Genomic DNA, 16,148 nt, shown 5'->3' on the forward strand with positions numbered 1-16,148 from the left:
AAACGTACCGCGCCACTGCTATTGCCCCGTGCTAATCCATACATCAAATGGGCATCTGCCAACTCCCCATATGTAAACATTGCACTGACTGCAAAGCCACGTTCCTGATGAACACTAACCTGTTGATGCTACGTACTGATGTGGTTGATGCTAGTACTGTAGAGCAATGAGTCGCATGACAACACAAGCACCGAAGTCAACATTACCTTCCTTCAATTGGGCCAAGTGGCAGTGAAGGAATGAGCTCTAGCATGGAAATTAAGCGTTTCCGGACACATGTCCACATAACATATTTTCTTTATTTGTGTGTGAGGAATGTTTCCTGAAAGTCTGGCCGTACCTTTTTGTAACAGCCTGTTTAAGAAACATGCGATTTTTAGTTCGTTATCGATTGTTTTGGTGAATTTGTTGGCGAGCAAAAGAATCGTTAACCAACTGAAAAAGATCTTTTTTTCTGTGGACAGTGGCAACTTTTCTGTCCTGGTTCAAGCAACGTCCTGCCCTCCTCTCCGGTGAGGCAGTATCCAGACCGCAGCTCACGGCCTGGTGGCCGGCGACCTTGGAGCGCACCGCGTCCACGTGCTTTCACCAAGCACGCTGCCCACGCGATTCCCGAGTTGTGTGCGCGCAGCCGCGACCGCAAGCAACAGCCACAAGCAGTGCATAGAATGGCACCGAGTGAGGCCACCCCGTATCGCAGGATCGCGTGCTAGTCACTAGCATAATAAGTAACTGACATGAACTGATTACAAGAATTGACAGAACTGCACTTTCACTATCCCACGCGAAGTGCTTTTCAGATCATTCTTTTTGGACGAAAGGCAGGTGATAAAGTTTTGCTGCTGATTTGATTAACAAACAAATGGCGCGAAAATCACTCACCTATTTACAACACCTGTACTATACCTTTGGACATCTTGGGTCTTTCAAATGACATTGTTGATCCTGCAAAAAGTATTTTCGTCTGAATTTAAAACAAGATCTTGTTTATAGTTCACTTCATGGATCAGTAGGGATTATAAACGAAAATCAAACCTCTGTATTATAATATGCAAAGGAGGGCTTTTCAGGAAGAGACAAACGTAAAACTTGCAAGAAATCAACGCTACCATCTGACGACTGGCTCAGGCTCGAAACTAGCAATGGTGTAAAAAATAATTTCAAGAAAACTTGTAGCCGGCCGCTGTAGCCGAGCGGTTCTAGGTGCTTCAGTCTGGAACCGCGCTGCTGCTACGGTCGCAGATTCGAATCCTGTCTCGGGCATGGATGTGTGTGATGTGCTTAGGTTAGTTAGGTTTACGTAGTTCTACGTCTAGGGGACTGATGACCTCAGCAGTTAAGTCCCATAGTGCTCAGAGCCATCTGAGCCAGCCAACTACAAATACTTCGAATTTACATTTACATGAGTGTTTTTGATCCACACCCCTGTATATACTACTTGGGCAAATTACGTAATATTTCTTAGTCTGTTTTCTAATTACAATCAGAATATGTTTCTGCATTCTGTACATTGTATAAACTTAGGAAACACTTATCTCATCGTAGGAAGTATTATGTAACGAAAAATATTTGGGAGCAAAGCCAAGCAGGCACTTCGTTACTTATTTGTGATGATTAATTTTCCGACTGTAAAATTTTAGCGCCAGCTACGACAATTGTGGTGTCACCGCCAGACACCACACTTGCTAGGTGGTAGCTTTTAAATCGGCCGCGGTCCGCTAGTATACGACGGACCCGCGTGTCGCCACTGTCAGTAATTGCAGACCGAGCGCCACCACACGGCAGGTCTAGAGAGACGTACTAGCACTCGCCCCAGTTGTACAGCCTACGTTGCTAGCCATGGTTCACTGAGAATTACGCTCTCATTTGCCGAGACGATAGTTAGCATAGCCTTCAGCTACAGTTGCTACGACCTAGCAAGGCGCCGTATTCAATTGCTATAATACTTCTGTATCATCAAGAGCAATGTTCTACAAATGTGGATTAAAGTTAAGTATTCCAGAAGCTACGTACTTTTCTTTATAGCATTCATTACGTATCCTGTTTCAGACCTCACGCCCGCCTGCTTGAGTTTAACGCGTGCATTTCGGCCTTCTCTAGCTATACAACACAATGAACAAGTTCGGCAGAGAACGGACGGAGTCAAATCCACTTCGTACTTTGTAGGAAAGGGGTGCAAATACTTAGCTCGGTAAATCGCAGGTATGTTTCACTATATGTTCAATGTTATACTAGATGGGCACTAAAATACTTACTTACCGGGAATCAGAACTGTTCTCTTATCCTCGTGCTCTCTTAACATGTGCATACTTTATACTCGGCAGGAGGTGAGACTGCTGTGAGACGAAACGCATAAGGCGTGACAAACTACTAGTTACTAATAGTGAACCGCAAAGAAAATATTACGTACTTTCACTCCGAAAAACAATCGTAATAAAGGAGTGTAGGATGATGAATGTGCAACACAGGAAAGGACATCACACAGACATTCTATTAATCACAGAAAACTTTATTCGTGTGTTTCTTGAAGCGTTCCCGCCCGATGGAATATCCCATTATTTCTCGGGCGTTTATCCGCGACATTATTCATTCTTGTTCCGATATTTCGGCTGACAACCTTTCAGCCATCCTCAAGGTGAGTCGCTTGCAAGATTTTTAATCGATTTACGCAATACTGGGAGTTAACGCGCACGCACTGAAAGGTTGTCAGCCGAAATATCGGAACAAGAACTAATAATATCCCCGATGCACGTCTGAAATACATGAAATAAAGGTTTTTTTCATATCTATAGATCATTCACAGTTCGTTATTTTTTGAAGTTGCGCTCACACTCTATCAAATTTTTTAAATTAATTAAATGAACGCCAAATACAGTTGTAAGTTAGACCACGGATTTTTAGGTCGTAAAAAAGTGTGTTTTAGGCACCTAAAATAGGCTCTTCAGTAGGTCATTTAGGCTATATAAAACCTAAAATAGGCTCTAATAAAAATGATGCAGAGAAAATAAAAAATTAAAATACAAAGTGTTGACAGTATGAAATAATTTTCCCATCTGTTGTATAATGCGGAAAATCTTGCAGCCACTGCCTTATATGAGTAGACTTTGAACTAGCTGTTTTCGGCTTGGCGTAGTATTCTCACACCGAAACTAGAATTTATTTTGCACTTAGAACGTCAGTAACACTTAACACGTCGGTCGCTACACAGTGTACTGATTTGTTTTCGCTGGGAAAAAGTGAACGATGACCTGTTTTTTTTTTTATTTTTTTTATACTGCGGTGCATGGGAGCGGTAGTGGACGTACCGTACTCGTTGCTGGACATATGGCACCTGACATATGGCCGCCCCTTCTGAACAAGCGAATGGAATCTACCGGTGCTTCAGACGAAAACATCTCACTACTGGCAAATTATTTTTCGAACCGGAAAATTCACGTATAATACCTTTCAAGAAACAGTAGTTTGATAGGACTGCCTGTAGACAGCAGCGATAAAATGCAAGAAGGGCAGTAATTTAGCTGTAGAGGGCGTCTACGATTAACATTGTGATTTTTTAATCCGTACTCAGCTTAAGGCCTATGAAACGGTTTCTTTGCGAAAATACACAGCTGGCCAGAATCCTACGAACGAAATATTTTAAAATACAACATTTAGTACTCCCACGTTCGAGTATAATGTGTAACTCAAATCTTTGAGCGGTTCCCATTCGCTCACCGAAGTGAAGCACCGTCGCGCTCGGCGCGTACTTGGATGGATGATCATTCAACCCTGCCGAGTGCTGTTGGTAGTAAGGCAAGCAAAGGAATTGTAAATAGTCTCTAACGACCTTAGCCTTCGACGAAACGTAAAGCCCCAAGTTTACTTCCTTTTTCTAATCTTTGAAAACACAAGAACTCTATGTTAGATTAACGAAATAGGTACTTTTTAGGATTTTGATGCCAAAATAGGCAAAAATAGGCACTAACATCGAAATAGGCTTTTTTAGGTCCTATAGAATTAACGCTATTAAGTGTAAATAGTCATGAAACGCATAAGTACAAATTTTTATGCAAACAGGAACTCAGGAACAAAATAGGTTTTTACCTAGAATCCGCGGTTTAGTTGTAACTATAAAATGAAGAAGTGGCTTGAATGGAGAACGGACATTGACTTACCACTTAGTGGCTGCCCATTACTTGCACCCGATCTGCAAAATAAATAAATAAATAAATGATTTAAAAAATACACAAATTAATAAATTTTCCATTACAAAACTAGATAAAAATACGTGAACAATATTTATAAATGAATTCTTCTTTGTATGACTTACTGATGACTCTTTCTCAGGAAGGAAGGAAGGAATGTTAGAGCACCAAATCTCGTTGAGGTAGAGACCCCTGAAAGTGCTCTGATGGTGTAACAAATAGCGCAGTGGCGCGAAGGGCAGATAAAATGCAAAATATACACAAAGTCTGTGGAAGCAATATACATTATATAACATACTGACTGTTTCGTAGGCACGCCCGGTGGAGTACGGAGCAATTCATAGAAATACCACAACAATCAGCACTCTCTTCTACCTAGCACAGTCACGCAGCTTGCAAGATTTAACGGAACACAGAGTGATAAGCTGATAACACACCACAGAAATGGGAGTGAAAGAAGGAAAACTGCCTTTTGGAATAAAGACATCGCTTCTGGTAATAACTAAAGACGACATACTGCTTCCGAATAAGATACCGTACTTTAAAACGAAAAAGAACGCGTAGTGGTAGACACGGACCGATTGTATTTACTACATCACATAGCGAAAAAAATAGGTAAGTAGCTGGCACAGTACATAATCTGTTACGTTTGCTTATAAAACTGATCTGCTTAGAGGGAGAGGGAGGGAGAGGAGAGGGGGAGGGAGAGGGGCAGAGGGAGGGAGAGGGAGGGAGAGGGGGAGAGGGAGGGAGAGGGGGAGAGGGAGGGAGAGGGGGAGAGGGAGGGAGAGGGGGAGAGGGGGAAGGGGGAAAGGGGGAGAGGGAGGGAGAGGGGGAGAGAGGGAGAGGGGGAAAGGGGGAGAGGGAGGGAGAGGGGGAGAGAGGGAGAGGGGGAAAGGGGGAGAGGGAGGGAGAGGGGGAGAGAGAGAGAGAGAGAGAGAGAGAGAGAGAGAGAGACGGGGGAAGGGGTGGGGGGAGGGGGGTGGGTGGAATGTAGCAGTGCTGCTCAAATGGGGACAGAAACAGGGTACAGAGAGAAAGGAAGGTAGGAACAGGGTCAAGAAAAGAGTTACTTGCCTCAAGGCATGAGTCAGTCGATACGCAGGGAAAGATAGGACCATGAGATATCGTAACATTAATCGTGAACCCCTTCTTGTAGGAAAGAACGTAGTAGTGAAAATCTGACAGTTGAATGGGACACACTGTCAGAATGCCTATAGAACCCAGTTTCATAAAAGTTGTTAATACTAGACGTGAAATAATACCACACGAAACTGCAGTCTTTCTTGTACGTTAGACTCTTTGTTTTCACCATGCTCCGGCATAAACTCTAGCCCCCGAAATGTCTTTCTTCGATCTTAGCTTATCGCTTCTCGTTTCAGCTGGCGACAGATGTATTAAACTAGTGTCAGCGTAAAGCTATTTGACAAATTATATTTAACTTAGTCATTCCAGTTGAATCGTTCAACTGGAGCAGTGGTTCGCAACCTGGGGGGGTTAATACCCCCTGAGGGGTAGAATGAAATTTTCGAAGGGGTAAAGAAAAAAGGCGTTCAGTAGACTTGAAACTAAACTATTTTCAAAAAATCATTGTTATTATCACCACCATTCGTAAAACTACAATACCACCAACACTGACAAATACAGCCAGTCCGGCATCTACCAACTTACTTGCAACTGCTGTCAATCTGTATATGTGGGCCAAACATGTAGGACCTTCAGAACCAGATATAATGAACACCTCAGTGTACTGCAAAGCAATAGCACACACTCAACATTTGCAGAGCACCTGGTAGCACCAACCACCACCCAACAAACATTGAAACTGACCTTCACATCCTAAAAACTAGCAGCAGCCTATACCAAAAATTAACTATAGAAGAAAACTATCACATCCAAAAATCAATAGCCCAAGGAAAGAAAGTACTCAATGAACACACATCACTGTGCAACAAATTCGCCACAACAGAAGAACTGTACAAGTAACACACACACACACACACACACACACACACACACACACACACACACACAAATCCTCTCTCTCTCTCTCTCTCTCTCTCTCTCTCTCTCTGCCCCAGTACTCATCACACACACGCAAACCCACACAAACCACACACCACTAACACCAAATACAATTCAAACTCGCGCGCCTCACCCAGCAGAACACGCTACGAAACAAATGAACGCCACACAGCCACAACAACACGTAATGGCAGCGAAAACACCGCCTATGTTTTGAGTAGTAATCGGAAAAACTGCATTGCCACGCGAACATAGGCAAATAACAAAAGCCTGTTTACTTCGCCAACAACACAGGAAAACGTACCACAACTTCAAAATTGTAAGTTACAGAAAGAAAACGTGATACAGTCTTATTTCCTTTCGTAAATGCACAACAAACAGAAAATAAATTACGTTTTGCTGTTTGCAGATGACCAGTTGTATATTGTGTAGCAGAACAGCTACCAAAACAAGTGGGCAATAGCATCATGTAAGGTATGTTACTTATGATTACACCCACTTTTCGCGAATTAAGTTATAAATGCAACTTTTACATAATGTTGTATACGACGCAACTGTTAATATCTTAACAACAAATTTACAGTTAAAAATAAAAATAGAACCCACTGACGATAGCACAAAAGTGCTGAAACATGTATGGGTGAAACAAAAGAAAAAAGGTGTCTTGCATAAGGCGGAACTTCTCATCCCATTTTCTTAGCAAGCACGGAGACAGCAAGAAGAACTGCACCACAAGATGATTACTGACTACAAAAGTTACCAATAACTACATTTTTATTTCAAATACTAACAATGCCGCGTGAGACAATGCGGTGGAGGTTACAGCTTGTGAATCGAATGTATGAACATCTTCCTTGTTCCTCACATAGTCCATCTACGACAAAGATACTTTGAATCATCCATCTGTGACAGTAAAACTGATACATACGTGCTTAAACATCTCATGAAAATGTCTTCTCCAAATTGTATGTAGTTTCCACAAAGGATCTGAAACTACTTCATTATTCATTTCGCTACAATAAACGATCTAATAGCTACTACATGCTGAGCGGTAGTGGTCAGACGCAAAGCACTGGCAGCCTAAAGTCCTCCAATTTCTGTCATTTCAGAGGTAAGGAATCCAGGAATCTAGCGATGCACAAGCAGTAGGTGTAGTGTAAGCCCTCTGGCTTAGCTGATTTTAAAATGGGGTTGCTGGGTGTAAGTTAAGCAAATGTCACTAGGAAGAAGAAGGATGCAGAGACAGCACGTTTTGTAACAATTATCTTCCATCGACGAGGTGCATTCAAGTTCTAAGGCCTCCAATTTTTTTTCTAATTAACTACTCACTCGAAATCGATGAAACTGGCGTTACTTCTCGACGTAATCGCCCTGCAGACGTACACATTTTTCACAACGCTGACGCCATGATTCCATGGCAGCGGCGAAGGCTTCTTTAGGAGTCTGTTTTGACCACTGGAAAATCGCTGAGGCAATAGCAGCACGGCTGGTGAATGTGCGGCCACGGAGAGTGTCTTTCATTGTTGGAAAAAGCCAAAAGACACTAGGAGCCAGGTCAGGTGAGTAGGGAGCATGAGGAATCACTTCAAAGTTGTTATCACGAAGAAACTGTTGCGTAATGTTAGCTCGATGTGCGGGTGCGTTGTCTTGGTGAAACAGCACACGCGCGGCCCTTCCCGGACATTTTTGTTGCAGTGCGGGAAGGAAATTGTTCTTCAAAACATTTTCGTAGGATGCACCTGTTACCGTAGTGCCCTTTGGAACGCAATGGGTAAGGATTACGCCCTCGCTGTCCCAGAACATGGACACCATCATTTTTTCAGCACTGGCGGTTACCCGAAATTTTTTTGGTGGCGGTGAATCTGTGTGCTTCCATTGAGCTGACTGGCGCTTTGTTTCTGGATTGAAAAATGGCAACCACGTCTCATCCATTGTCACAACCGACGAAAAGAAAGTCCCATTCATGCTGTCGTTGCACGTCAACATTGCCTGGCAACATGCCACATGGGCAGCCATGTGGTCGTCCATCAGCATTCGTGGCACCCACCTGGATGACACTTTTCGCATTTTCAGGTCGTCATGCAGGATTGTGTGCACAGAACCCACAGAAATTCCAACTCTGGAGGCGATCTGTTCAACAGTCATTCGGCGATCCCCCTAAACAATTCTCTCCACTTTCTCAATCATGTCGTCAGACCGGCTTGTGCGAGCCCGAGGTTGATTCGGTTTGCTGTCACACGATGTTCTGCCTTCATTAAACTGTTGCACCCACGAACGCACTTTAGACACATCCATAACTCCATCACCACATGTCTCCTTCAACTGTCGATGAATTTCAATTGGTTTCACACCACGCAAATTCAGAAAACGAATGATTGCATGCTGTTCAAGTAAGGAAAACGTCGCCATTTTAAGTATTTAAAACAGTTCTCATTCTCGCCGCTGGCGGTAAAATTCCATCTGCCGTACGGTGCTGCCATCTCTGGGGCGTATTGACAATGAACGCGGGCTCATTTTAAAACAATGCGCATGTTTCTATCTCTTTCCAGTGCGGAGAAAAAAAATCGGAGGCCTTAGAACTTGAATGAACCTCGTATGTAGACAACCAGCTTTCTTTTCTGAGGAGGAATTGTAGGTGGCACTTGTAAGGCACTGAGTACTTTATCTTTTTATAAATATAAACAAAAAGTTATTACAATTAAACGGTGCCAATTGTCCCATTGACTCATTATTTCTGGGTTTAATAAGACACCTATGAAAACTAAATATCATTTACCTTCTGTCATTAAAAAAAAAAAAAAAAAAAGGCGTTCAAAGAAATTTTTTTCCATTCTAAAGTTTATTTAAGCGCTAATGTTATTGGTGGTGGGGGGAGGAGTGTGGGTAATAGCCCGTATCTAATTGCACTCAGGGGTAATAGTCTCGGAAAGGTTGGGTACCACTGAACTAGAGAAACATCGCGTCAGCCCACTTGTAGTAGTGCACATACACTATCTTATCAAAAGAAGGTGAACACGTCTACGTAATGCGTCCTGTGCTAGTGCTTATAATGAGAGGCGTATACGCCAGTATAAAAGGAGGCGTGGGTATTGTGTGGTCAAAAAAATGGCTCTGAGCACTATGGGACTTAACATCTATGGTCATCAGTCCCCTAGAACTTAGAACTACTTAAACCTAATTAACCTAAGGACATCGCACAACACCCAGTCATCACGAGGCAGAGAAAATCTCTGACCCCGCCGGGAATCAAACCCGGGAACCCGGGCGTGGGAAGCGAGAACGCTACCGCACGACTACGAGCTGCGGACTTGTGCGGTCAGTAGAGAAACAGTCACAGCAGAGTGGGTCGGTCAGGAGATTCAGCGACTTCGAATGTGGAGTAGTCACTGGATTTCACCTGAATAACAAATCCATCAGGAACGTTACAAACTTTCTAAAGCTGCCAAAGTTAACTGTTGGTGATGTGATTGTGCAGTGGAAAGACGAAGGAAATCAAGACCTGGCAGACATCATGTTCCGACAGGTAGGGACCGTCGAGTATTTCGGAAGATGACTGTAAAAAATTTGCATGACATTAGCGAAGAAATCACTCGAGAGTTCCAAGTGCTACCAGTAATTCACCTAGCACAATGACTCTGCGTAGGGAGTTAAAAAGAACGGGGTGTAGTGGTCGAGCAGCTTCTCATTACTACACTTTTCTTCAGTCAATACTAATTGACGCTTGAGGAGGTGTAAAGAGTTATTCCCTTGAACAGTGGATGACTGGAAACGAGTCATCTGGAGTGATGAATAACCCTATACTCTGTGGAAATCCGACGAAAAGGTTTAGGTTCGTCGAATGGCTGGATAAGGTTAAATGCCATCATCTGTAGTGCCAACAGTGAGGTGGGAGTAGGCAGTGTATCGGTACGGAGGTGTTTTTCGTGTTTATGGTGTGATCACATAATTGTACTTCAGACAACGTCAAATGTAGAAGGACATGATCTCATTTTAGGGCATTGCATTCTGCGTAATGTAGAGGAACGGTTGGGAGACGATGATCGTATCATCAAGACGAAGATTCTGTCAAGAAAGCAGCATCTATGAGGCAATGGTTCGACGAAACAGCATTCCTGAAATGGACACACATGCCCAGAGTCCCAACGTGAACCCAAAGGAACACCTCTGATTTGAGTTGGATCTTCGACTGCGCTCCATACACCAGCATCCAACATCACTTCCTTCTCTGGATGCAACTCTTGAAGAAGAATGAGCTGCCATCATCCATACAATTTGAAACACGTCACTGGAAGTGTCTCCAGTAGGACTGAAGCCATGACAGATGCGAAGTGGACATGCACCAAATTAATGTCCACTAATACGTGTCTGGATAACCTACCAAGGTAGCCGAGAGCGCTAACGCGCTGCTTCCTGGACTAAGGACGAGGGCCAGTGTGCTGGCCAGCCTGGATGTGGTTTTTAGGCGGTTTTCCACATCCAGCTAGGTGAATACCGTGCTGGATGTGGATGACACTAGATACAGACAGTTGGGGTACACACATTCTGTCCCAGGAGGGGAGGGGAGGGGCGACAGGAAGGACATCCAGGTCACCCCTTAAAATTAACACTCCAAATCCAGGTAACCATAACAGCAGACCTCACATGTCGGGATTCATGCTTGTAAAGAGAGAATACGTGTCCAGATACTTTTGATCAAATATGTAAGAACAATTTACTCTCTGCGTGGAAATGTGGTTTAATGGCTGCTCAGGTGTGATGTAAAAAACTGGGTTCTGGTCTTCAGGTGGACAAAGGACATTTTTTTGACACCTAACGTGAAATTCACATCTGACAACGCTTTGTGAAAGTGAAAAAAAGAATGAGACTGCTCTACGAATTAGGACCCACACTGTAATTGGCTATGTACACCGGTTCTCATTTCGGAGTTGGCAATGGCATACCGCATTCATAGTACCACACCAAGAAAAGCAGTGTAGTGTTTGTACCAACCTAAGTGCTGATGACCGATTTACTCCATGTGTGCTAATAATATCAACTATGTTTCTCAATTTCCATAACCCAGTATGGACTAAAGAAGACAAAACAAACCGAAACCAGATAAAAATTCATCTCACTGAAGAAATTGCAAACTGGTGGTATCAAAGATTAAAGTTTATGGCTATCTTTAATAGAAAATAACTGTCAGAAAACACTTGAGTTTTGGCCTCACGATGAAAGAGGAATTTCTGTCTTTCGTACCTGCATCGGATGGCCCATCCGTTCTCAGACAGGTATTGCCGCATTCTGAGTTGACGGAAATGATAGCCACAACCATTTTACTTTTCTCTTACTTAATCCCTCACAGTACTTGCTTCAAAATAACTAAAGAAACATGTCTCCACCAAATAGCTTTTATAAAAAATGCGAGCAATTTTCTTCATTGAGTTAGTCATTTACGAGGAAGTAACACTAGCAGTTCTCAAGTTGTGTATGAGGCGGGTATTAAACTGTGCTACGAAGATGAAGAGTTGTGCTACATACTCTGCCTACGATTATAAGCTCATTTTGCGTAGTATATATTCTCCTCATATCGATTACATTATTTTGTATTTGAAAACAAAAAGAAAACACGGTACGAGTTTGAAGTACCGTCAACGACGCTCTAATTAGCGACGCATCTTCATAAACAGCTTTCTGAAAAAAAGGTAAGAAACCTCGGAAAAGCGTGCCGATCGAACTTGGATAGTAAGCCCGTAAATAAACTGCAGAAACACTTCAGATGTCGTGTTCAGAGTACGAGGCAGCAGACTAAGCAACAGGAAGAATTAGTAGGTCTTCATGCGCCTGAAGATCGTCTGCTACATACAACTTGCTTCAACGAGCGCAACTGCGATACCATCGTATCTTCCGTGGTTTCGTTATTTTCTTCTTCTCGAGCTAGACACCAGTTATGCAGATTGACGCAGTAGCACTGCGATGGGAACGGCGCCTTGGATAACACAAACGTGAGTATTCTCTACACTTGAATGACGTAGACCGTGCGAAGGGCCTCTTTTTCTTATTGTATGTGAAACCATTAACAGACGCGAAAGTATTTCCTCCTTATGATCTTGCACGGAAGGACGACCTGTCTATAATTCTACTCATTTCCCTCTCCTACTGTAGAATGAAGGTCGACAAGTTAGATGTAGCAATGTGTGGATGTTTCGAGGCAAGCTTAGATGAGGCAGAGTTCACCGCCGTTCTGGAAACTTCTGTAAAGATTTTTAGAGAACCTTAGCCACACCTGAAGTTCGCAATAAGACAACCGAAGATGGAGGCGCTGTGGGTTAGACATGGGTCTTGAATTACCGACTCGGCTGTTAAGGAAGTGTTTTCAGTTTTGGCGCGGAATTCCGTCGTCCAAGTAGTCAGTTCCTGTCAAGACTGAGACAGCGTCTATCACTATTCAGAGTGATTATGATAAATATGGAAATGTGTCACAAAGGAGAATTATGACCCCGATGGACCACCAATAATAGGTCCATCAAGAGAATCAGCTGACGCTGTATACAGAAATTACTTGAAAAGTCGGGCCGGCCGGGATGGCCGAGTGGTTCTAGGCGCTACAGTCTGGAACCGCTACGGTCGCAGGTTCGAATCCTGCCTCGGGCACGGATGTGTGTGATGTCCTTAGGTTAGTTAGGTTTAAGTAGTTCTGAGTTCTAGGGCACTGATGACCTCAGAAGTTAAGTCACATAGTGCTCAGAGCCATTTGAACTTGAAAGTATCGTTACTGAACAAAGTCTAACAGTTCAGCGTATCAATGTATCTATTGTCAGCTGTGCTTTAAAACAATTCTCATATACACTGAAGCGCTAAAGAAACTGCTACAGGCATGCGTATTCAAATACAGAGAGATGTATACAGGGAAAATACGGCGCTGCGGTCGGCAACGCCTATATAAGACAAGTGTGTGGCGCAGTTGTTATATGCGTTACTGCTGATACAATGACACGTTATGGAAATTTAAGTGAGTTTGAACAGTCAGCGCTCGAGCGATGGAACACAGCATCTCCGAGGTAACGATGAAGTGAGGATTTTTCCATACGACCATTTCACAAGTGTACCGTGAATATGAGGAATCCGGTAAAACATCAACTCTCCGACATCGCTGCGGTCGGAAAAACATCCTGCAAGAACGGGGTCAACGACGATTGAAGAGAATCGTTCAACGTGAAAGGAGTGCAACTCTTCCTCAAATTGCTGCAGATTTCAATGCTAAGTTATCAACAAGTGTTTGCGCGCGAACTATCCAACGAAGCATCATCGATATGGTATTCGGAGCTGAAAGCCCACTCGACTCAAGGTTTTACACCTCGCCTGGACCCGCCAACACTGACATTGGACTGTTGATGAAGGAAAACATGTTGCCTGGTCGGACGAGTCTAGTTTCAAACTATGTTGAGCGGATGGACGTGTATGGGTATGGAGACAACCTCATGGATCCATGGATTCTCAGTAGGGGACTGTTCAAGCTGATGGAGGCTCTGTAATGATGTGGGGCGTGTGGAGTTGGAGTAATATGGGGCCCGTGATACTTCTACATACAACTCTGACATGTGATGCGTACGTAAGCATTCTGTCTGATAACCTGCATCCATTCATGTCCATTGTGCGTTGCGACGGACTTGGGCAATTCCAGCAGGACAATGTGATGCCCCCACGTCCAAATTGATACAGAGTGGCTCCAGGAGCACTCTTCTGAGTTTAAACACTTCCGCTGGCCACCAGACTCCCCAGACAAGAACATTATTGAGCATATCTGGGATACCTTGCAACGTGCCATTCAGAAGAGATCTCTACTCCCTCGTACTCTTACGGATTTATGGACAGCCCTGCAGGATTCATGGTATCAGTTCCATCCAGCATTACTTCAGACATTAGTCGAGTCCATGCCACGTCGTGTTGCGGCACTTCTGCCTGCTCGCTGGGGGCCCACAATATATTAGGCAGGTGTACCAGTGTACAATCCACAGCTACAGAAAAAGCGATGTCTGACTCGAGTGTTGTTGAAAACACAAAATACACTTGTGATATTGCGCCTCCATTCCACAAGCCACGCCACGGCGTCTGTGCGGAGCAGTTTTTATTGTCGCTATCGTATCCCGTGCATTCCTGTTAAATTTGCCAGTTGTTTGTGGAAATAACGACTGTCGGTAAGAATCTGTATGAGCTCAAAATTCTCCGAGTTTGCTTTACTGTCACTTCAAGAGATGTCTACGGCATGAATTGCCTCTTAGAATGTGTTTTCTCAGAATCTGAACAGTAAACGTCGCCGTGACGCACGAAGTCTGTTTTACGGCATCTGCCACTGTACTTGGATGTGTTTCTCGGTAATGTTCTCGCCCTAAATAATCGAACCCAGTGTTCTTCTTTTGAACTTCTCTATGTCTGACAAGGATCACATACTAGCGAACAACACTAACGAATCTATTCAACGAGAATGTCGTAAGACACCAGTAACTGATTTCGTGATGAAATACGTTTCCTTAAAGGTTTTCCAATGACTCTTCGTCTGATATCTACTTTATCTACAGTTACTTTTATGTGGTTGTTACACTGGAGGTCGCTCCGAACCGACACGCCAAGATATTTGTGGGTTGTTACTGTTTATAACGATTTATCGCAAATTGTGGTATCTTGCTACATTGCAGTTTTCTGGCTATTTATACGCATAAGGAATATTTTTTTCTGTGTTGAGAATTAACAGTCAGGCTTGTATCAAGCGTAGTTTTAAAATCTTCCTTAATTTCGCTCTAGTTTTCTAGCATTGAGACGCTTCTGTGCAGAAATGCATCATCAGAGAGCTGAGAAGGTCATTAGAGGCGGGGTGGAGCTCCGATTGGGAGGGGATAGGGAGGGGGAATGGACCGTAACCATTCATAGGAGCCAAAAATGCATTCACCTTAAGCAATTTAGGGAAATCACCGAAAAAGTTAAAACTGGGCGTTGAACCGCGCCGTCCTCCCAAACACGAGGCCAGTGTGTCACCACCGAAACGTTTACTGCCGACACTGTCATCCGAACACGAAACACGTTAAAATGTGTATGTGTAGGTCTGCAAGCACCATACAGATGCACCGCACTTGTAGTTAATAAACTGCATCGTACATTCTTTCACCTGGAAATGGGCCACCAGTAAGCAGTTTCTCATGCATTCAAACACTGCACATCCATTCACAAACACCTAGTCACGCAGCTATCTTTAATCTGTAGACTTATGTGGATAATTGTATATGCAAGTATTGCTCGTCTAAATTCTTCATTTGCGTATCTGTACTTGCTTTACCGTTATCAAAGGGATTTGATATCCGTCTATTTAGATCACTATACGCATTTCGTTTTAGTGATTTACAACATCGTCGATGGTCCAGAATTTACAATTTCGGTTTGATTTCTAGAACTAAAAACAGTTCGTTACAAAAAGTATTGTAGAGGGTCGTTTTCTTACAGCATTTTTATGTGATGTCCTGTTACATTCAGAAGTGTCGTCTTTTTGCACTTTCACCAGGTCTCTCTGCATCTGGCAGTGATGTTTCTGGCATAAGTTCACTAAGGCTTGCAACAATACAAATTTCTTAACGTGAAAGATGATAAAAAAACACAAACATGCATTCATGCTGAAAATAAAGCTATTAATGATGGTAAAAAATGAACAAGCTTACTGTGACTTACCACAAAAAGCTCACGTGCAAGATAGGCAATATTTTCGAAAAAACAAGCTATAAACATTACATACGAAATCAATAATTTAATACAGAAATGTATCCCAAAACTGAAACCAAAACCAGACAGAAACCATCAGTCCGGCTCCTACCAGCCCAATTGCAGGAACTGTGACAAAACCTGCAGTGCGACTACTGGCAGTAGGTACACAGAAAACAAGAGTATGGAAATAAACCACTCAACATGCAAGGC

The 16,148-nt window shown here is 43.2% G+C and overlaps 1 protein-coding gene across 2 annotated transcripts in view; it reads right to left on the minus strand.

Moving 5' to 3' along the window:
- LOC126188403 (protein GDAP2 homolog) overlaps positions 1-16,148 on the minus strand; it is a 1,021,851-nt gene that overhangs the window by 885,422 nt on the left and 120,281 nt on the right. For both annotated transcript variants that reach the window (XM_049930006.1, XM_049930005.1), the window contains exon 2: positions 4,155-4,186. The gene's annotated coding sequence lies outside the window, so the exon portion shown is untranslated. The remainder of the gene's footprint in view (positions 1-4,154; positions 4,187-16,148) is intronic.

The sequence above is a fragment of the Schistocerca cancellata genome, chromosome 5 (genome assembly GCF_023864275.1).
Source record: "Schistocerca cancellata isolate TAMUIC-IGC-003103 chromosome 5, iqSchCanc2.1, whole genome shotgun sequence".
NCBI classification, from domain to species: Eukaryota; Metazoa; Arthropoda; class Insecta; order Orthoptera; family Acrididae; genus Schistocerca; species Schistocerca cancellata.